The sequence below is a fragment of the Saimiri boliviensis genome, chromosome 8 (genome assembly GCF_048565385.1).
Source record: "Saimiri boliviensis isolate mSaiBol1 chromosome 8, mSaiBol1.pri, whole genome shotgun sequence".
NCBI lineage: Eukaryota > Metazoa > Chordata > Mammalia > Primates > Cebidae > Saimiri > Saimiri boliviensis.
The window spans coordinates 101,698,230-101,720,367 of NC_133456.1; the positions used below are offsets into that span (position 1 = coordinate 101,698,230).

General features: G+C 36.9%; 1 long non-coding RNA gene across 1 annotated transcript in view; it reads right to left on the reverse strand.

Moving 5' to 3' along the window:
• The window catches only part of LOC141585449 (uncharacterized), an 80,864-nt gene extending 71,537 nt beyond the window's left edge, over window positions 1–9,327 (reverse strand). The window contains exons 1-2 of the long non-coding RNA XR_012518924.1: window positions 9,171–9,327; window positions 3,137–3,182 (exon numbers count right to left, since the gene is read on the reverse strand). This is a non-coding gene — a long non-coding RNA (uncharacterized LOC141585449). The remainder of the gene's footprint in view (window positions 1–3,136; window positions 3,183–9,170) is intronic.
• Window positions 9,328–22,138: the final 12,811 nt, after the last annotated feature.

The window sequence follows — 22,138 nt, forward strand, 5'->3', positions numbered from 1 at the left end:
AGAGGGTCTGGAGTGGACCTCCAGCAGTCCTGCAGCAGAGGGTCCTGATGGAAGAAGGAAAACTAAGAAACAGAAAGAAATAATGTAATCAACAACAAAAAGGACATTCACTCAGAGACCCCATCTGAAAGTCACCAACTACAAAGACCACAGGTAGATAAAGCCACTAAGATGGGAAGAGACCAGCACAAAAAGGATGAAAACACCAAAAACCAGAATGCCTCTCCTCCTCCAAAGGGTCACAACTCCTCACCAGCTAGGGATCAAAGATGGATAGAGAATGAATCTGACGAATTGACAAAAACAGGCTGCAGAAGATATGTAATAACAAACCTCTCAGAGCTAAAACAACATGTGCTAACCCTATGCAAAGAAACTAAGAACCTAGAAAAAAAGATTAGATGAGATGCTAACTAGAATAAACAGCTTAGAGAAGAATATCTCTAAGGGGAATTTTGCAGTCTTTGCATTGGCAGGAGCCATAACAATAATGTACGAAGTACATAGTGGTGTGGGGGTATAATAAAAAAAACAGAGGCCCTGTAGGCAACGCCACATACCTACAATAAGCAGTGGGGAAAGGATTCCCTGTTTAATAAATGGTGTTGAGAAAACTGGCTAGCAGTGTGCAGAAAGCAGAAACTGGACCCCTTCCTGACACCTTACACTAAAATTAACTCCAGATAGATTAAAGACTTAAACATAAGACCTACCACCATAAAAACCAGAGAAGAAAACCTAGGCAATACCATTCAGGAGATACACATAGACAAGGACTTTATGCCTGAAACACCAAAAACATTGGCAACAAAAGCCAAACTAGACAAATGGGACATAATTAAACTCCAGAGCTTCTGTACATACACAAAAGAAACAGTCATTAGAGTGAACCAGCAACCAGAGTGAACCAGCAACCAACAGAATGGGAAAAAAAATTTTGCAATCTACCCATCTGACAAAGGGCTATTATCTAGATTCTGCAAAGAGTTAAAACAGATTTACAAGAAAAAAGCAAACAAACTCATCCAAAAGTGGGAGAAGGATATGAACAGACACTTTTCAAAAGAAGACATATATGAGGCCAACAAACATATGAAAAAATGCTCATCATCACTGATTATTAGAGAAATGCAAATCAAAACCACATTGAGATACCACTTCACACCAGCTAGAATGGCAATCATTAAAATATCTGGCGACAACAGATGCTGGAGAGGATGTGGGAAATAGGAACACTTATGCTGTTGGTAGGAGTGTAAATTAGTTCAACCATTGTGGAACACAGTATGGTGCTTCCTCAAGGACCTGGAAATAGAAATTCCATTTGACCCAGCAATCCCATTACTGTGTATATACCCAAAGGATTATAAATTGTTCTATTATAAAGACACATGCACACATATGTTCACAGCGGCACTGTTTACAATAGCAAAGACCTGCAACCAACCCAAATGCCCATTGACAATAGACTGGACAAGGAAAATGTGGCACATATACACCATGGAATACTATGCAGCCATAAAAAATGATGAGTCTGTGTCCTTTTTAGGGACGTGGATGCATCTGGAAACCAGCATTCTCAGCAAACTGACACACGAACAGAAAATCAAACACCAAATGTTCACACTCATAGGCGGGTGTTGAACAATGAGAACACATGGACACAAGGAGGGGAGCATCACACAATGGGGTCTGTTGGGGGCGGGCAATGGAGGGACAGTGGTGGGATGGGGAGGTCGGGGAGGGATAACATGGGAGAAATGCCAGATGTAGGTGACGGGAGGATGAAGGCAGCAAAGCGCATTGCCACGTGGGTACCGATGCAACTATCCTGCATGATCTGTACATGCACCCCAGAACCTTAAGTACAATTTAAAAAAGAAAGAAAAATGTCTATGTTTTATCAGCTGTTGGTGAAAGTTCATTAAAATCCTTAATTGTGAAAAAAAAAAAAGAAATTACCACAACGTATTTTCAGCTTCATTAAGGTATAAGTGACGAAACTGTATCTATTTAAGGTAGAGTCATATATCTGTATCTATCTATAGATAGACCTTCCCAGTTTTGTTCAAAGTCCTGTGTTCTGAGAACCTCATCAGTCCCGGGAAAACTGCGACCCTTGGCCACACTGTACTGAGATGCACATATTCTTTGCATGTTAACATCTGAAAGACTGTAGTACTTCACACAGTCTAGGGTGCTTCACAAAAGCTGCTGGCCAGGCAGCATCACCACGTCATTTCCTCTACTTGGGTCAAGTTGGTCATAGATGGATATATGCTTGCCACTTAAAATATCTTTAAAAAAAATTACACTATGATTTCATATTGAAACAAAAAAATCGTGTATCTATAAAACCTGGAGACAGTGGCAGGGTGAAAATAATATATAATAAAGCAAGCAGTTCTCATTGAAGGAATGACTGCAATTCCTTTCTTTTCCCTTCAAATAAATAAGTGATTTACACCTAGTGCCTTCATGCAAAACAAACACAAACAAACAAACAAAAAAAAGTAATTTTCATTAAAGAAGAGATGTTTGATTAAAACGTTAAAGATAAAACTCTAAAACTTGAATGGATGCAGAGTTGCTTCTTACAGATGGGCAAAGAAAGTGGTTTCTAGAGATGGAATCTACTCCTGGTGAAGATGCTGTAAACATTATTGAAACGACCACCACGGATTTGGAATGCTACATAGATTTAGTTTATAGAGTAGCAGTAGGGTTCGAGAAGAATGTCTCCAATTTTGAAAGAAGTTCTACAGTGGGTAAAATGCTACCAAACAGCATCTCATGCTACAAAAAAAATCTTTTACAAAAAGAAGAATGAACGAGTACTGCAAATTCCATTGTTGTCTTATTTTAAGAAATTGCCACAGGCTCTCCAACCTTCAGCCACTACCACGACCCTCACCAGTGCACAGTGAGGCAAAGCCCTCCACTAGAAAAAGATTCATCTCACCAAAGGCTCAGATGATTGTTAGCATTTTTCAGCAATTAAGCATTTTTAAGTTTTTTTTTTTTAAACACACAATGTTATAGCACACTTCATGAACTATAGTATAATATAAATATAACTTTTACATTTGCTAAGGAACCCAAAAATGTGTGTGATTTGGCGGATGGTGATACTTACTTTATTGTAGTGGTCTGCAATTAACTCTGCAATCTCTGAAGTGTGCCTATATTGGGGGAAAAAAAAAGAAAATACAAGTGTCTGATAAACATATTAGAAGATGTATAATTTTATTAATCATCAGGCAAATGAAATTAAATTAACAATAAGATACAATTACACACCAGCCAGATAGCTAAAAATGAAAAGGCCCTAAAATATCAACTGATGGTAGTATGCTTAAAGGAGTGGAAGTCTCATGAATTGCTGATGGGAGAGTAATTTGTTTTAAGTAATTTGGAAACTATTTAGCATTATCTAATGCATATATATATACATATATATGTATATAAAATGACATAAAAATTAAAAATATATTAGCATATAATGTCCAAGAGGACATAGCATGAAATATTTATTGCAACATTGTATAAAATAAAAGCCTTAAAATCTCAAAAGTCAGCAATGGTAGGCTGGATAAATACACAGTAAACATACATAGTGTGATAATGGCCATAAAAATCAATATTCTACAACCACCTTGGATGAATATCCAAAATACAATATTAAACAAGAGAAGCCAAGTCAGGAATGCAAACAGTTTTATGTTTTTACAAATGATAAGGAGAGGCAACCATAGAGGCAATATGTTGCTTAGAGACATAAGCATTAAAAAACAAGAAAGAATGGCATCTAGTGATGTATGCAGAAGAGCTAAGATCAGAGAGGAATACACATCATTATGTTCTCCTTTTGACACTGGTTTACGGGTATATGGGTGTTTCTGTTAATTCTTTACACCGTTTAAATATATTACATATTCTCTTTTTATTGTGCCATACATTTCATAATGTATGATGCATTACATAGTATATCTTTATAATATATATTTCTGATATATTACTAAATATAAAACCTGAATCTATAAAATTCTGCAAGTGTAGAAGAAAAGCTTTGTAGTTTTGCATTACATGAAGACTTCTTAACTATAACACCAAGAGCATGATCCATAAAATAAAAATATCAGTAAATTAGATATTACCAAATTTGAAACGTGGTTTCCTAAATACAATGTAAAGAAGAAAGGATGAGTCACATAATGGGAGAAAAGATTTAGAAAGCATATATCTGATAAAAGACTTATATCCACAATACATGAAAACTCCCAATGCTTAAGAGTAAGAAAATAAAACCAACTAAAAAGTAGACAAAACATTTGAACACACACATTTCACCAAAGAAGCTAGACAGATGGTTAAAAAGATGCTGAACATTATTCATTAGTGAAATGCAAATTTAATGCTTACGAGATATTATAAGACATCTATGAAGATAGCTATATTTAAAAAGTTGAAATAGGCCAGGCGCGGTGGCTCAAGCCTGTAATCCCAGCACTTTGGGAGGCCGAGGCGGGTGGATCACGAGGTCAAGAGATCGAGACCATCCTGGTCAACATGGTGAAACCCCGTCTCTACTAAAAATACAAAAAATTAGCTGGGCATGGTGGTGCGTGCCTGTAATCCCAGCTACTCAGAAAGCTGAGGCAGGAGAATTGCCTGAACCCAGGAGGTGGAGGTTGCGGTGAGCCGAGATCGCGCCATTGCACTCCAGCCTGGGCAACAAGAGCAAAAAACTCCGTCTCAAAAAAAAAAAAAAAAAAAAAAAAAAAAAAAAAAAAGTTGAAATAAAGTGTTGGGTGTTGGCAAGAATGTGGAAGAACTGGAACTCTCATACGCTGGTGGTCAAAATGTGAATTGGTAATAAAGCCAGTCGGGAAAGCAATTGTACACGTTTGTAAAAAGCTAAAAGTATGCCTTTGACAAGGCACCATATGTCCATAGAAAAACTTGTACACAAATGTTGACAGCAGCACTATTAGTAATAGTCAAAAATTGTAAATAGTCCAAATGTTCATCAATAGGTTTATGGTTAAAAAATTATTACATATCCCTCTAATGGAATGTTACTCGGCAACAAAAAGAAATGAACCATTGATCTACACAACAACATGAACGACTCTAAAAGATTATTCTCAGTGAACAAAGCCAGACAAAAAAGGGAGACATACTGTACAATTCCATGTATATAAAATTCCAGGTAATATAAACTGATGTATAGTGACAGAAAGCAGATGACTGATTGCTGGAAATTGGGGACAGGAATGATCATTTCACAATACTTAATATGTAATATTTACACATTAATATTGCAATTTATTGTATGTTAATTATATCTTCATAAAGCTGTTAAAAATTATGAAATGCAGTTTAAATTAGATAGAACTACATTTATATCCTCCAATGCATATGTTAAAGAAGAAAATAATTAAAATTAATGAACTCATTTTAACTCAAAAAATAAAAAAAGAATTACAGTATAATATGGTTTGGCTATGTCCCTAGCCAAATCTCATCTTGAATTCCCATGTGTTGTGGAAGCGACCCTGTGGCAGGCCATCAGATCATGAGGGCAGGTCCTTCCTGTGCTGTTCTCATGATATTGAATAAGCCTCACAAGAGCTGATGGTTTTATAAGGGGGAGTTTCCCTTCACAAGCTCTTTATGCCTGCTGCCATCTGAGTAAGACATGACTTGCTCCTCCTTGCCTTCCACCACGATTGTGAAGCCTCCCTGTCATATGGAAGTATAAGTCCTATAAACCATTTTCCTGTATAGATTACCCCATCTTGGGTATGTCTTTATCAGCTACCAGAAAATGAACTAATTCACAGAGTAAATCTGAAGAGAATAAACAGAAGAAAGTAATAAATAAGAGCAAATTTTAATGAGATATAAAACAAAAGAACATAGAAAAAATCAACCCAACCAATATCTTGGTTCTGAAAAATCTGATATGATGACTAATCTATACACAGATTGAGAAAAACAATCAAGATAATAAGGAAGGAACAAGCAGTACAGCTAATAGAAAATATTTAAACATGACTAATTTTACGCCAACAGATGTGAAAACTTGGATAAAATTACTAAGTTTCTAAGAAAGAATTTATAGAAGTTTCCTATGAAGAAATTGAAAATGCAAATAAGCTTATATTCATTTATGAAACTTGAATCAATAGTGACAATACACCCACAAAACGTTACCACATCCAAATAGTATTGCTGAAGAGCTTACCAAAATTTGCTTACAAATTTTCCATATATAAATTATTTCATAAAATAGAAAAAGTGGGAATTTTTCACAACTTTTTATTAATGCTGTGGTAACTCTTAATCCCAAAATTTGGCAAAAGAGGGTATATGGATAGAAAATTTATAGTTTAATAGTACACCGAGATATAAAAGCCTTAAAATTAAATATTGGCCAATTGCTTCCAAATACTCTAAATAAAATCTATCATAAAATGTGTAGATTTTTAGAAATATAACAATTCTTCTTTAATAGAAATTATTTTAATTCCAATAACCATACAAAAATGAATAATCTAAGTGAAGATCAGAAGAATGTAAATGTATCCAAGAAGCAGATATTAGTTCACACTAATTTAAAGGGCAACAATCAAGATGTCTCAGAAGATGAAGTATTAGAGAAGATATGGAAACATGGTAATTCTCATATACTGATTGGGGACTGGAGTGGGCAGGGGTTTTGGAGGTTGGGAATGATGAAACAATTGGAAGAGCAATTTTGCATTAAATAGTAACTTCATAGATACTCATACCTTTTGTCCAGGAATTTTGTTTCTATTTCCCAAAGATCCCCCTCATGCTACCTGGTATGATGTCTATGTGACCTAGCTGAATTCTATGCCATCCTAACTGCATATCTTTAAGAAATAGGGGCCAGATATAGTGGCTCATGCCTGTAATCCCAGCACTTTGAGGCAACACAGATGGATCACCTGAGGTCGGGAGTTTGAGACCAGCCTGACCAACATGGAGAAATCCTGTCTCTAAAAAAAAAAAAAAAAAAAAAACAAGGTACCTGGGCATGATGGTGCATGCCTGTAATCCCAGCTACTCGGGAGGCTGAAACAGAAGAATTGCTTGAAACTAGGAGGCAGAGGTTTTGGTGAGCCGAGATTGTGCCATTACACACCAGCCTGGGCAACAAGAGTGAAATTCCATCAAGAAAGAAAGGAGAGAGAGAGAGAGAGAGAGAGAGAGAGAGAGAGAGAGAGAGAGAGAGAGAGAGAGAGAGAGAGAGGAAGAAGAAGAAGAAGAAGGAGGAGGAGGAGGAGGAGGGAGGGAGAGAGAGATGGAGGGAGGGAGAGGGAAGGGAAGGGAAAGATGGGAGGAAGATGCCTGTGATAAAGAGTTCTATTGGTAATCAGACCACCTGAGACTGGTTAGAATCATGACAGCTAATCAAAGGACTTGACAACTTCAAAAATAGCTCAGGTTTCATTATAATCTCTTCTCCATGTTAAATGACACTCCCACTAATGCCGTGACCTTTGACAATCACCATGACAATGACCAGAAGAAGACTTAAAGGACAAAAGGAAGGTGGCACTCCAGTGCACCAGTCATTTCTGGAAAAGACGTGAATATTCCTGCCCTCATTTTTAATGGCCAATCCCTTCATTAGAGAGAATCTATATTTTGGCCCCCTGACTCCTCACTTTCCAGAAGTTGATTTGTGAGACAGGCTCCTGCCTTTCAGTTGCTTAGCAGTGGAATCAAGTCCTAACTGGTTGACGCTTCCTTTCTGCTTTGTGTATTGGCTTCGTGACACCAAACAGGGAAAAAGCCCATCTTTGGGGGAACCAGATTTGATGATAAAATAATGCAGGTGTCAGACATATGACCAAGCATTTCTCTATTTCTTTATACTTCTATATATTTCCCAGTACAAGTCTATTAAAGTAGCATACTATATTAACGTATCACATTAAGAACAAAATTTATGTGATTATACAGATACCAAAAAAAATTTTTGAAAAAATCAGTATCAACATATAATTAAAACAAAGCAAAATATGAAGTCCATCTAGCTAACTGGGAATAAGAGGAAACTTTCTTAGTCTGCTAGAGGTATTTGCCAAAAATCTGTGGTACACGTAATATTTAATAGTGAAATGCTGGAAGTTCTTTAAAGCTAAGCCAAAAATTAGACAAAGATACTTGTCACCATTTCTATTCAATTTATTTTTCTAAGTTTTAGCTAGTACAGTAGATCTAAAAACAAAGAATGTAGAACAGAAGAGAACTTTTATTTTACTAAAAATAGAATTCAGAACACACAGTTAATATGGAAATAGCAAAAACTCCAACATTGCTCTAATGAATACCATAGAAAAATCAATATAAAATAGGGACAAAAGTTCTCAGTATATAGAAATAAGTGAACAAAAAAGTACTCTAAGTAGATAAAAGAGAGAAAAATATTTATGATAAAATATTCAGTGGTATAAAAATGCCTATTGCTTCTAATTTAAAATAAAAATCATGCCTTTCAATCACTGGCAAATTGGTTTCACTTTTAAATTTCTCCTGAGAATATAAACAACTTATAAAATTAATACAGAAAAATAAAGAATGGAAAATAGCCAAGGTTTTTTTTTAAATAGGGTGGAAGGATATGCCCTACAATAAGTTAAGACTTACTGTAATTCAAGATAATTAAAAGATACTGACATTAGCAATAAATTTAAGAAAACAGAATTGGGTGAAAAACAGACCCTCAATCCATGGATAATTGATATATAACAGATTTAGTATTACATACCAGCAGGATATGACGGGCTTTTTACAAAATAGTTCTAGCAGAACTGGTTATTCATATTAGAAAAAAAATTAAAGGTGATTATCATGGCTGACGGGAGGCAGGACTGGATCCCAGCTCCAATTCGAACAGAGCAGTTTGTGGAGGTTCACATTACGAATTTTAGCTCCAGAATGACTACAGGAAGACATCAGGAAACCTGAGAGTACCCTCGGAGGGAAGCAGACTGCTCCTGCAGGACCCAGGAGACGCCCCAAACACTGCGAGTGCCCAAACTGGGGAAGTGGGAAAGGGAGCTCCTCTGCCCACAACACACACCCCAACTTCGGAAACTGAAGGTCTAGTTTGCAGAAGATTCCGAACTTACCTGGAGCCGAGTCGGTTGAGAGAGCCGAGTGAAATACAGGGGTAGAGGCGAGTGAAATACAGGGGTAGAGGAAGCAGCAGCAAAGGCCCCGGGAACTTGCTGGCGCCCCAAGCAGGCCGTTCCTGCCTTGCCTGCCAGGATCCTCCGGGAGGGCGGCTAGAGGATGAGGAAAAGCTGCAGAGAGAAGAAAATCTTCAGCTGAACGTTATAACCATTTGAACAGGTGGAGAAGCCTCCCGGCCAGACCCTGGGGGAGGGCACAAATCCAGTGTGCGGACTCCACAGGTGGGGCAAAAACAAAAGCCCCTTTCTTCCACAGCTGGGGCAAGTTCTCACCCCTGCTTGCCCACTGCCTGGAAACAGACTCACTGCTATTGGAGGGGGCATAGTGAGAGCCAGACCGGCCATTTGAATTGCAGGGGAGCTAGGTGAGGCCTGTGAATGTCAGCTTTCCCTGACTTCCCTGAAAATCTGCATGACTCAGCAGAGGCAGCCATCATCCTCCTAGGTACACAATTCCATTCACCTGGGACCCTCACTCCAATCCCGCACAGCGGCTGCAGCAAGACTCACCCAAGGAGAGTGTGAGCTCAGACACACCTATCCCTGCCCCCGCCTGATGTTCCTTTCCTACCCTCCCTGGTAGCTGAAGGCAAAGGGTATATAGTCTTGGAAGATCTAGAGTCCCGCCCACTGGTTGGTTTCTCCCCATACTACCGCAGCTGATGCTCTCTGGAAAGTGCTGCTTCCTGGCAGGAGGCCAATCAGCACAAAAACAGAGCATGAAACCACCAAAACTAAGAATTCTCATAGGGTTCATTTCCTCCTCCATCAGAACAGGTCCTGGTATCCACAGCTGAGAGATACACAGATGGTTCACATCACAAGACTCTGTACAGACAATCCCCAGTACCAGCCCAGAGCCTGGTAGACTGGACTTGTTGGGTGGCTAGACCCAGAAGAGAGATACCAATCCTACAGCTTGGTTCTCAGGAAGTCACATTCATGGGAAAAGAGGAACAGTACTAAATCAAAGGAACACTCTGTGGTACAAAAGAATCTGAACAACACCCTTCATTCCTAGACCTTCTCTCTGACAGAGCCTACGCAAATAAGAAGGAAGCAGAAAACCAACTCCGGTAATATCACAAAACGAGGCTCTTTAACACCCTGAAAAATCATGCTAGCTCACCAGCAATTAATCCAAACCAAGATGAAATCCCTGATTTACCTGAAAAGGAATTCAGGAGGCTGGAAAAGCCCTTCTAGACATTGGCTTTTGCGAGGATTTCATGACAAAGAACCCGAAAGCAAATGCAATGAAAACAAAGATAAATAGCCAAGACTTAACTAAAGAGCTTTTGCACAGCAAAAGGAACAGTCAGCAGAGTAAACAGACAACCCACAGAGTTGGAGAAAATCTTTACAATCTATACATCTGACTAAGGACTCATAGTCAGAATCTACAATGAACTTAAACAAATTAGCAAGAAAAAAATCACATCAAAAAGTGGTCTAAGGACATGAATAGACAATTCTCAAAAGAATATATACAAACAGCCGACAAACGTGAAAAAATGCTTAACATCACTAATGGCCAGGGAAATGCAAATCAAAACCACGATGTGATACCACCTAACTGCTGCAAGAATGGCCGTAATTTAAGAAATTGAGAAACAGTAGATGGTGATGTGGATGCAGTGATCAGTTCCACACTGCTGGTAGCAATGTAAACTAGTAAAGCCATTATGGAAAGCGGTGTGGAGAATCTTTAAAAAACTAAAAGTAGAGCTACTATTTGATCTAGTAGTCCCACTAGTGGTTATCTATCCAGAGGAAAACAAGTCACTATACAAAAAAGATACTTACTTGCACACACATGTTTACAGCAGCACAGTTCATAATTGCAAAATCATCAAACAAACCCAAATGCCCATCAATCAATGAGTGAATAAACAAACTGTAATATGTGTGTGTGTTTGTGTGTGTGTATGTATGATAGAATACTACTCAGCTGTGAAAGGGAATGAATTAATAGCATTTGTAGTGACTTGGATGATATTGGAAACTATTATTCTAAGTGAAGTAACTCAGGAATGGAAAACCAAACATTGTATGTTCTCACTGATATGTGGGAGCTAAGCTATGAGGATGCAAAGGCATAAGAATGATACAATGGACTTTAGAGACTTGTGGGGAAGAGTGGGAGGGGAATGAGATATAAAAGACTATCCAAATAGGGTGCAGTTTATACTGCTTGGGTGATGAGTGCACCAAAAACTCACAAATCACCACTAAAGAATTTACTCCTATGACCAAACACCACCTGTACTCCAATAACCTATGGAAAATTTTTTTAAAAAAATTTTTAATTAAAAACACATTTCTACCTTGCAGTAGGAAATTAAAATACATACCCTGCCTCCCAGCCCGACTTCCCTACTGAGATATTTGAGGTTTTATCTTTGTTAAAGAGCTTAATTCAGAGTTTTTCTCCCTAAAGATTTTAGAAATGACCCCCAGCACTAATCAGATAAGAGTTCAACTAGCAGAACTAGATTGTTCCAGATTTTTATTAAATTTAAATAGATTCAAATGTTACTTTAAGAAATATTTGGACAATTTTATTATCCAAAAAAATATATACCTGATATTAATTTCACATAGAAAATGCAATAGCAAATCTTCATAAACTATGAACTGACCAGTAGCAGAAGAGAAGATTGTAAAAGCCAATAGCCATGCTTGCCCTCACTATAATTAGAAAATTGAGAATTTGCACAAGAAGGTACAATTTTGTAACCATCAGATAGAGAAAGATTAAAAATCTGTATTACTAAGTGAGGATCAGATTACAGGGAATTGGGAATTCTGACACAGTGCCCGAGAGAATGTCAACATCATTAAACTATTGTCAAGAGCAAATTATAAAGACTGAGTTAAACTGAAAATGCTTGTGACCCTGGGACCTAGCCATGCCACTTTTTGTACATACCACAGAGAAGCCCTCATACAAGGCACAATGGATGTTTGTGAAAGAGAACAATCAGAAATAAACTGGACCACAAAAACAAGAGTCTGGATGAGTACATTGTTTTCTATCATATAATGGAATATTGTAACGTTATGCTAAAACTGTAATTATTCACATAATTAGTAGGATGAATTAAATGTATACATATTAATTCAGATACATCTTAGAATATTGAAATTTATTCAGAACAAAGCATGTTGGAATATAATATTATTTATATTAAAAATATATTTTGTTAATGGTTACCAACATATGTTATTAAAATTGTAAAAGTATTTACTGAATGATAAATTCACATCCAAGATAGGCATTACCTCTGGGGAGAGAGAATGAAAAATGAAATTATAGTGAGGAACACAGAGGGCTTCAAAACACCCAGTCACATTTTATGGCTTAAAATAATCAGAGACAAATGTGACAAATACCAGATATTTACGCAATAAGGTGCTATGAGTAAGAACCTTCATTTCTTGTCAATCTGAAATATTTTCAAAACTTCTAAAAGTTACAAAAGTATTAACTGCAATCTTATTTTGCATCACAAAGGTCTGAGATACTGAGTGGTACCAGTAAATTTGGAAACAGTAGGAAAATTAGTTGGTTTACCTGATTTCCTTTTTAAACTAAAGACAAACATTAGTGCAAATAATCCAGTTCTGATATTTCAGCTCTTCTCTGATTATAGCATTGGATGGTCATTTTTCAAACCTTTACAGGGGGAAAATTCTGAATTAAGCATTTTAAAGCCTGCAAACTGATTTGGATGATGGAGTGATACAGTGGATAATGATGCCTTATTAGTCCTGACAGTGTCCTGCTGCATCAATCCTACTTAAGATAAAGAAATTATTTTTCTTTGGATAATTCAACAGCTTCTTGTGGCGGCTGTTTGTTTTATGTAGAGTAAGAGTACCATGACCCTTGTTAAAAGGTATTTGAGCAGGAAAATGAAAAATGTTAATAGCTGTGTGCCTTCCGATACAACTCCCACCTTCCAATGGTATTACTATTAGTACTGTTACTTGTCTGACGGTTTCATTAGAGGACATCTAAAATAGTCCCGGTCACATGGAACTGTAACCTTCACTCTTTCTGATTTCCCATAAAAATAATACAACCAATATTTATTGAGTATTCACAACGTTGTAGATGTTATATTACCACATTATGTACGTCTTATAGCAAATACTCTGTAAGGGAATTATTCCAATTTGACAGATGAGCAAACTGAGACTGGAAATGTTACACTTCCATTTCTAGGACACTACTGTTCAATGTTAGAAACAATATTGTATGATGTAGGCATTAAATTAATGGTCTTCCATGTTTGATAGACAGCAGTTATCTGGAGAGCTTTTAAACGGCACCAATTCCTGAAATTGAGATTTGCATGAGGATAATTTTTTAGATAGTACAGGGAATAACCCTGTAAGGAGGTGGGAGAAGCAGGATTGGACAGAGGGTGACTGAGAACTTTGAGGTCTTTGTGAACGGGGTCTCTGCTGTCTTAGCAGAGGATGAAATCTCGGAAGATGCTTCAAAATTGTCCTCACTGGAGACAGAGAGCTGGGCCCGTGCATTCTTATACTGGCTGATCTTTAGACTGCTCCAGGGAAGGCCATTTACATCTGATGTGGGCATTTGCTGGAAAGGAACTCAGCTATGTGCTCTATGGGGTGGGAGGATGTCTTGAGCCCAGGAGATAGAGGCTGCAGTGAGCTATGACCAAGTCCCTGGATTATACAGTCCAGGTGACAGAGCAATCCCATCTGTAAGAAAAAAAAAAATCTGAAGGAAGAGTTCCCAAACCTGCCCTTCACCTGTGGGAAGTGAAGCCCAGCAGTGTTCAGTGAGTATGGATTCTGCTGATTGGAATAAACTTTTCTGAAGATATTTCCCTTCAGTGTTGTGACATGTACCCTGGACTCTTGATGAGATAATTGGCTAGGACTGCTCTCAATAAAAAAATTACACCCTACGAGGTGTAATCAAGCATGAATCTGCGTGAAGAAACAAGAATCCAAGACTTCTAAGAGTAAGCTTTATTCTGCTATGTGGAAGGTTTAGGCATTTCTGGGTAATTTATTGAGTATTCATGTGACTGAGTGTTCCCCTATGCCAGGCACATTTCTTTTCCCCAAAGAATACCTGGCAGTATTTTATAAAACACTTACCATAGGAACCTTTAATCTTTAATGTCTACGATAGAATAGCAGTAATATTCCCAAAGCAGCGCAGGGAGACATCTGTAGCAACCCTGTTGTTGTTTACTACATTCACCTAAACATTAAAAGAGCATTTTTTTTTAAATGCCACTGCATGCCAGAAAAGAACAAGTAGTTGTTTCAAAATACATACTCCTAGGCCACATTCCCAGAGATCTTAATGTTGTTATCTGTGGTGAGCCATCAATTAGCATTTTAACAGCCATTGCAGGTTATTCTGATGAAGGTGCTATTCAAACTCCTCTCAGAACAAATAAATTTTAAGAGCTATGGGAAGCACTGGTATCAACTGTAATTTTTTTTTTAGGTTCATGGGTACAAGTGCAGGTTTGTGATACAGGTAAACTTACGTCATGGGGCTTTGTTATACAGATTATTTCATCACCCATGTATTAAGCCTAGTAGTAATTCATTATTTTTCCTGATCCTGTCCCTCCTCCCACCCTCCACCCTCTGGAAGACCGCAGTGGGTGTTGTTCCCTTCTATGTGTCCATGTGTTCTCATCATTTAGCTCCCACTTATAAATGAGCATATGCGGTATTGTTTTTTTTGTTCCTGTGTAAGTTTGCTAAGGATAATGGCCTGTGGCTCCATCTATGTCTCTGAAAAGAACATATTCTCATTCTGTTTTATGGCTGCATAATATTCCACGGTGTTTTTGTAACACGTTTTCTTTATTCAATCTATCACTGCAATTTAAAAAAAAATCAATTGCTTTATAAAGCAATGGCATATACCATTGTAGCATAACTACTACAACTTTTGCAGACAACAATTTTATGCCTTTTTGTTTTCCAGGAGAAAGGGGAAAAGGACGAACACCTTTTGAATGCCTTTTGCAGGCTAGACAGATTTCACACAGTTGGCTGAATTCTTAGAGAAACAGTGACATGATAATTATTCGTTAATTTTTTAATGCCATACTCTATTTTAAATAATACTTAAAGCAAGCTAAAATTAGTCATATTCTAACTTTAGAGATGGGAGAAAATGAAATTCAAAAATATTTAGGTATTTTTTGGGTTTATAGAACGTACAATGGCAAAAATTGAACTCAAACTAAAGTCTACCTCTGTAATGCTTTCTTCTTCCCAGATTTTTGCAGAATTAAAACCAATTTTGTAGAGGGAAAATACTTAGTGTCTCTGCGTGTCTCTGAGAGTAAAGGCAGATAACAAATAAAAGAGATCATGGGTAATCATTAGCCCTCACCAAATTTTCCTGCATTTTACTTTCAGAAGTATTGATATTTAGATTTGAGGTTGAAATTTTTCATGCTTTTTCTGAACCTGAAGTTAATTTATTTCTAGAACATATAATTGAGAGCAATGCATGAATGGAAAATAGTATTTTTTTTTTTCATTTTAACTGCATTCTTCGGCTATTTTTATCTTTGAAAAACCTGAAAGGCCAAACTTTAGAGCTGAAATGTTCCATATGTCCAGTTTTACTTAGGAAGAGTGTTGGCATATATACAATGGAAAAGCTGAGTACCATGGTCAATAAATAATTGAAAAAATTGCTTTGAATATGAGCAACATGAAATCTGTGTTGTCATTTAAATGACTTGAATGTAGCTATGGTTTGTCTTTAATATTTCTTTGTAGAATTAGATGTTTCTTCTAGGAAAATTAAAAGTCCTTTATTTACCCTTTGGATATGTCTACAAATTATTTCCAATAGTTGATTTGTGATTTTAAACATTCAACTAAGAAGAAAAGTTTTTCTCTTGTCTTTTCTTCTTAATTGCCATGTGCATCTCTTTAAAAACTGTAAAATGCCTTTTTTGAATAGATTTGATAGAAGTGTTATTATATTGAAAAATTGAAACTAATTGGAGAGTTGAACATTGTCCAAATAAAGGAGAAAGTTTTAGCATTTACCCAATGAAACACAAGGGAAAATTTAAGAGGTTTTTTTTTTTTTTTTTTTTAAAGATTACCATGTTTTATACAAGCAAATCACAATGTATGATTAAGTGGAAAAGTAGGAAACAAAAGTATTTCAATTTTTTTGTGAAGTATATCACACATCCAGAAAACAACCTATAAAATATATTGAACAATTCCATCAAATCTAAACTTAATGCTCTATATTTGTAAGACATTTTAAACACAGAAACAAGATTTCAAATATGGTAGAGGCTCTCAGCACTGTCCTTTTTTGTTTTGTTTTGTTTTTGAGACAGTTTTGCTCTTGTTGCCCAGGCTGGAATGCAACAGCCTGATCTCAGCTCACTGCAACCTCTACCATCCAGGATCAAGCAATTCTCCTGCCTCCACCTCCCAAGTAGCTGGGATTATAGTCATGTACCTCCATGCCTGGCTAATTTTTTATATTTAGTAGAGACGGGCTTTCACCATGTTGGTCCAGCTGGTCTTGAACTCCTGACCTCAGGTGATCTACCTTCCTCAGCCTCCCAAAGTGCTGGGATTACAGGTGTGAGCCTACATGCCTGGCTACACTATCCTTTTTGAATCTATGTTATTCATTCAATCCTCAATTAACCAGTAATAGGACCTCATGTTTATCATTCTTATCCATGGTTTTATATTGATAAACGTATTTATATATATGCAAGCAGTGCATAGAAATTAGGTGCAACATTTTAAATTTAATGTAAATTTGATAAATTTTTGGACTCTGCAACTTGCTTTTAATCCCCTTCCCAACATTATGTTTTTTAGATTTATTCATGCCATACGTATAGATTCAATTTATTCATTTCTTTCTGTTATGTAATGTTGCATTATATAACTATGCCACAATTTATTTATCTGTTCTCCTGTGGATGGACATGTAGGTTGTTTCTATTTATTCACTAATATTAACAATGCAACTGAATCTCATTGGATGCCAGTGTCTTCAGTATGCGTACCTGTAACTAGGATTCTTGGATCATTGAGCAAGACCATTTGCAACAATTAGATTGTTCAAGATGATTTCTGACAGGATTTGGCTGTGTCCCCACCCAAATCTCATCTTGAATTATAGCTCCCATAATTCCCATGTGTCATGGGAGGGACCTGGTGGGAGATAATTGAATCATTACAGTGGTTTCCCCCATACTGTTCTCATGGTAGTGAGTAAGTCTCGCAAGATCTGATGGTTTTATAAGGGGAAACCCCTTTTGCTTGGTTTTCATTCTCCTTTTCGCCTGCCACTAGGTAAGACTTGCCTTTTGCCTTCTACCCTGATTTTGAGGCCTCCCCAGCCATGGGGAACTGTGAGTCTATTCAACCTTTTTTTCGTTATTAATTACCCAGTCTCGGGTATGCCTTTATCAGCAGTGTGAAAAAGAACTAAATCAGTTTCTAAGGCATTTGTATACATTTATACATCTACCACCAGCAATTAGTGCTCCTGTTTTTCCAAATTATCGCTAACATAGTTTTGTCAGACATTTAAATTTTTCCCAAAAAATGAATAAGACATTACGGTCTATCGTTTTAATTGGAGTTTTCCTGATGCAATCTTTCGTAAGTGCTTTGGCTATGCTCGTTTCCTTTTTTCACCAATTACTTGTTTTCTTTTCTTTCTTTTTTTTTATTGGGATGTTTTATTCTTATTGGGTCATACAAATTCTTTTGATATTCAGAAAGCTAATTCTACATTGGCTAAAATTCTCCAATTCTGTTCCTTCTAAAAAATCGTAGTAACTATTCTTGCTAAGTTTCTGTATAAATTTGAGCAGCACATTTTAACGTTGACAGAAACCTGGTTGAGGTCTTGATTGGGACCGCATGAAACTTACAGTGCAATTTGGGGAAAATGAACACTTTTCTCATATTTCCTCCAAACCGCAGGCATGTTATATCTTTCCACTTATTCGGATTCTTTATGTCCTTCCGAAGTATTTTATACATTCCTCAACAGAGATCTTGCATACTTCTTGTTAAGTCTATATCTAGGTACCTTATTTTCTATCGTGAATGTGATCTTTTTGTTAGTGAAATATCTTTTTTTTTTTAAGGGTATTGCTTTATTTGGTGGGTTTGGAGAATACATCATGGTGAGAGAAAAGATCAGTTAAAGTACTACAGATGTAAGGACCAAAAATGTTGAAAGAGGCATACAGAAAATGAGTAAATGAAATGAATTTCGTAAGAGGACTTGATTCATGAAAGAAAACCCTTAATTACAGTGGCAAAAATATCTGTATGAAGTAGAAATTGGTTTCAGTAACAGTAAAGAATATGTGCTAGAAAGTAGAGGCAACTGGATGTAAATGCCTTTGGGAAGGTAGTTTGTTATTCACATTTTCCAAGAGAAGGGGTCAGGCTATGGTAGGCAGGACCACACAGAAAAGTGCCTGGGTCAGTCAGGAGGCAGAAGCTGAGAGGAGAGGGCAGAGGCACAGTCTTTACTATGGTTTTCACAGAAAAAAAAAATGCGAAAGACAGGCAAAGCAGCTGATCAGGCTTAGGATTAGGTGAAGAATTTCAGCAGGCTCTAGGCCACATGGGTACCCTCTCCTTGTCTTGGCATCTGGCTTTGGGTTATTTAGGGCAGTGGGGTAGTATCCCAGACTTGAGGAGCCTGATAAAAGGAGGTGGGTGGGGGTATGGACTCAGGATTGGTTGATTTGCAAATCCAAGACATGCTCCAGGATGAACTGCTTGCCATCTCTAGGGATTAGCTAACCCAGGAAGGGAGGGTCTCTCCCTGAGTCCATAAATTCCCAAGATAGCAAAGCATCATAGAATATAGAAAAATTGAAAAACATGATTACTATAAGCATTATTAATAAAGTTGCTATAAACTTTGCGTATAGCTCTTTTGTGGATGTATACTTTTATTTCTCTTGGGTAAACATCATGAAACTGAGTCGTATGATAAGCGTATGTTGAACTTATAAGGAGCTGCCAAACTCTTTTTCAAAGTGGCTATGCCATACACATTGATATAGAGAGTGGAAAAGTAGACACTGGAGACTCCAAAAGGTGGGAAATGAGGAAGGCTGAAAAATTACCGGTTGTGTACAATGTTCATTATTTGGGTAATGGATACACTAAAAGTTCAGATTTCACCACTATACATTATGTCCATGTCATGAAAATGTACTTGTACCCCTGAAATCTATGAAACCAAAAATAAAAATAATAAGACAAGGTAGATATACCATTTTGCATTCCCACCAGCCATAACAGATTTTCCTTATTCATGCTAACACTTGGTATTACCTTTTTTTTTTTTCTTTTAGATCTAGTCATTCAAGAAATGTATTGACTGTGGTCCCAGCTGCTCAGGAGGCTGAGGTAGGAGGATCTCTTGAGCCTGAGAGGTGGAGGTAGATGAGCCAAGATGACGCCACTGCACTTCAATCTAGGCAACAGAGCAAGACCCTGTTTAAAAAAAAAAAAAAAAAAATTGATATGCTATCGTGGTTTTAATTTGTATGCATCTTTTCATGAGCTTATTTGCCATTGTATATCTTTTTCACTTAAATATCTGTTCAAATATTTTGTGTATTTTTAAATTAGTTTCTTTGGTTATTATTAAATTATAAAGTCCTTGATATATTCTGCATACTTTTATGAGATATATATTGCAAATATTTTTGTTTTTACAATTATTAATAAATGCCAAGTTTTATTATCTTTTTAATCCTTTTAAATTATGGGTTTTTTTCTTTAATCTGTTTTTGTGGCTGATTGTATAAACATTTTCTAATTTTTGAACTACATTAAATTCCTGGAATGAATGTCAATTGGTAGTGCTAGTTTAATACTTTGTTGCAGTTATTCACTAATATGTTCTCCCAAATTTTATACTCAGAGATAATCTACAGTTACCTCTTTTCTACCGGCCTCCCTGCATTCTTAATATCAGTGTTATTCTAGTCAAATGATACAAACTGGTTAATTTCTCTGTATATTAATTTTCTGAAATAGATTGTATAAGAGTAGCTACCTCGCATAATCAAACATATCAGGTCCCAGGTCAGCTCCCTTTATTATTATTATCACATTTTTAGTACTGCAGACTGATTTCCGGGAATGCTCGTTATTTTTCTGCAGTCTGCATTGGGATTGGATGCATCCTTGGCTTCCTGCACAGCTTTTGTTCAACAGCATTCTGGGAATTCTTTTCACTTTTTTCTGCTTTGTGTGCTCTGTTCGTAGGATCTACTCTCTCTCTCTTTCTTTTTACTCTCATTTTGGTGGAACATAACCTCCCAAAGCCTGAAAAACGATCCATGGGGGATACACTTCTCCTGAGAACTTGCATGTCTGAAAATGTCTAGCTTATACTCACACTTTATTTATTATTTGACCGGAAATAGAAGTCTAGATGGTAAACCATTTCTTATACATTTCGAAGGTAATTTTCTAGTCTATTCTGTCTTTTAGGGTAGTTCTGGAGTAAGTTGATGTCATTCTGATATGTTTGGTATGTTACCTAAACCTGTCCCTCTAACCTTCTTCTTGTCCCTACAAATTCCTGACATATCAGAATGATAATTTTAATATCTGTTAGTTTGTTAGGCAATGTGTGATATCTCATTACTTAATGAAACCTCAAAGAATATTTGAACTGAAAGGCTAGGAGTCACCTTGTGGATTCCTTTCTACATATTGAGGCAAGAAAATCCACAAATACTAATGTCTTCACTAAGTGGGGAAATCCACCAGAAACGGGACATGAGTTAAATTAGACCCATTTGTCAAATAGATGGAATTCTATTCACATTTACTCCATTTGTCAAATGAGACAGCTCTTCCTTCTGTGTGATTTTCTTCCCTACTTTCATTTACTTCATATGGAAGAGAAAAGTCAATAGTTTGGGGTGAATGCCAAGAAAAAGTGCTCACCATAGATTTCGATTGTAATATGCTCACATATAAAATGTCTTTAAGCCAAGTGATTAAATGAAAAGTTAGAACCTATTGCTGGCATATCGATATGACCTAAAAGACATATATGTTAGTTATAAGTTACCTCATAAATTAAAACAGGTTCCAAAATTTTAACATTATGTTGAAGTGAAACTCATGGCAGTACACATGATTTGTTTTGCCAATTAATCTTAAATAGGATAAGGATGTCAAGACATGAAAAAAAATGATCCAATAAAGGGGATATTGTAATACACAGAGATAATGATAAAGCACAATGCCAAACAAGCTAGAAATACAAACTATAGAATTACCCACCCAGAAATACCTATGCTCTGTCCCTCACCCACAAGTCACATCCCATCTCTCCTCTTCTCATCCTGCACTCTGCGTTCAGGGTGCTAACCTAGTTAAACTTCAGGCTTCCTTTTTCTCCAGGTTCTGATTGGCAGTGAAGCGATGCCATTTGTCTGAGGTTCATCCCCAGGGTTCATCATCTCACACCAAGGAAATCGAAGATGTGGACACACAAGAAGTGAGGTTAAGAGCGGAGATTTAACAGCTGAGAGAAAAGAGAAATGCTCTCTCTGGCAGAGAGAGAGGGGGGCTCCTGAGTGAGTCTTCATCCAGTTCCATGGTGAAATGCCTGGTTTGTGTGTTTGCTGTTTGTTTATTTTTGAGATGGAGTCTCATTCTCACTCTAGGCTGCAGTGCAGTGGCGCAATCTCGGCTCACTTCAACCTCTGCCTCCCAGATTCAAGCAATTATCCTACCTCAGCTTCCCACGTAGCTGAGACTACAGGTGCGCAAAACCACGTCCAGCTAATTTTTTTTTTCTTTTTTGTATTTTTAGTAGAGGTGGGGTTTCA